Here is a 2197-nt window from a genome sequence, read left to right on the forward strand (position 1 = left end):
TGTCATCCACCCCACCCTGGAGCCTGGGGGAGCATGGCCCCCAGTGACACCTAGCCACAATGCCCTGGCAATGCTGGGCTTGGCCTCCAGGCACTAGTCCTGCTGGTTGGGGTCACTCAGCTCATGCGGACATTGGCCTCTCCCTTAGCTCCTGCCCCTGACCCTTGGGGAGCCTGACAGATAGGGTAGAAAGAGTACAGTGGATCCTAGATCCAGCTTTGCTGTGTGACCCCAAGCGCGTCTCTTCTCTCTGGTCCTCAGATCCCCCATCAGTAAAGAAATACTCAACAAATTCCTTCCCCCTCTGTTGTCCCGGGATTGTCCCTTCAGCTTGGGGTTCAGCTCTCCTAGGGTGGCAGCTGTGGCTCCCTTTATCCTGCCTTTCTGATTTTGAAGCCACGGGTTGCCCTACCATTCTGACCCTGTGCCAGGGTGTGGTCCTAGGGGTGTGGCATAGAGAGGAAGAGAGGGTTCTGGGGTTGGAGAAGATCCTGATCTTGGTGAATTCCAGGACCTGCCTGGGTGCTAGTCTTGCTTCCATATGTGGGTTGGGAAAAATATGGGAGCCTCCCCCTTTCCCTGAGTGGCACCTATAGGGGTGCCCTGGGAGATCAGAACCCAGAGCTTCCAGAGGGGGCCAGTGAGACCCCAGAGACTCCAGAGGAACCATCACTAGGAGAAGGGAAGGGGAGAGTTTAGAATTCTGCAAAACACTGAGGACAGAGCACTACCGGGCAGTTGGGGGTGAGAGCACAAGGGCAACCTTGTCCGACTAGTACTCAGAGAGCCTGAGCAGCACCCAAAAGAAAAAAAAAAAACAAAAACCACACCTCAGAAGAGAGGACCCTCAGACACTGCCCTTGCATGGGAACATAGAAGGCCTTGGGACCCTCTGGGTGCTCAACATCTCCTCTGGGAAATGTATCTGTAACTTCCAACCTAAGCTCAGACCCTCTCCTCCTGGGGCAAAGTGGGTTCTGCTGCGGGCTGCTCGCCCTGCAGATTTCCTTTCCTGCCTGGATCACTGCTGAAGACTTGCGTCAGTGTGTCTGATAGAATTCTGTCTGCCCTTGTACTGGGAGCTTCACCGGGAGAGGGATGTGTCTTTGGGACTTTCTCGGGTGTCCCCAGCGCCTAGCCCAATGCCCAGGCACAGAGTAGACGCTCAATATATATCTGCTGAATGAATGCACCAATCAACGAACGCCTTTGGACACCTCCAAGCCGATCACAGGTCTGGGATTCATCCTGTTGGCCCAGTGTGAATGCTGCCTTCCTGGGGAAGCCCTCCAGGGAAGCCCACGGTTTAGACGTCACATCGCATTCTCCACTGCCCACCTCCAGGGCTCTCGGTCCTCCCCCGAACCCACCCCACTCGGAGTGGCATTAGTGCAGAGCGGTGGACTTGCTGGGCTGTGTGTGTCCCACCCTCTGCATCCCGGGCAGGCGCAGCCAACTGTTCACCTGGGGGCGGAGGGGCGGGGGGGGGGGAGGAGAATGAAAGAGTGAGTCTACCAGGCTTAGGCTGAGAGGCCGAGGCAGTCCAGGGAGTGGGGGTCGAAGGCGGCTAGCGGACGGGGCGGGCCGGGCCGGCTGTCTTCCCCTTTGCCCTTCGACCCAGGAAGCCGCTCACACCCGGCGGACACGCTCGGCCGCCCTATTGCTCCGTCCCGGCCCCCCCGCCTCGGGGACTGCGCCTCACCCTGCTCGGCCTCCACCCCCACCCCAACTTCCCGCTCCAACGGCCCGGGAGAGGCGGGAGCGGGCCTGAGAGTGGCGCAATGACACTCCACACCAAGGGTCATTTGCTCTTCTTCCCCCTCTGTGGCTAATTTATTTTAGAGCTCGGGGAGGGGAGGGGCGGGGCCGGGCCGGGCGGGTAGAGAGGAGGGGCCGGGCGAGCCCTGGGGAGGTGGGGGCGGGGCGGGGGCGAGGAGGGGAGGGCGGGGAAGCAGCCGGGGTGGAGAGGGCCGGGGAAGGGGCGGGAGTTGGGGGGAAGGGAGGGGCACGAGGGGAGGGGAGGAGCAGGGAAAGGGGAGGGGAGCAAAAGCCTGCGAGGGAGGGCGCTGGGGGCGGGCGAGGGGAGGCGGGGGTGGGGGTGGGGGTCCTGCCTGCGGGGGGAGCCGGGGCGGCCCCTTGTCCGGCCACCCCCACTGCCCAGTCCCGCTCCCGCCCGCGGCGGCCGCAGCAGCCGCAG

This window comes from Eubalaena glacialis, chromosome 11 (genome assembly GCF_028564815.1).
Source record: "Eubalaena glacialis isolate mEubGla1 chromosome 11, mEubGla1.1.hap2.+ XY, whole genome shotgun sequence".
NCBI classification, from domain to species: domain Eukaryota; kingdom Metazoa; phylum Chordata; class Mammalia; order Artiodactyla; family Balaenidae; genus Eubalaena; species Eubalaena glacialis.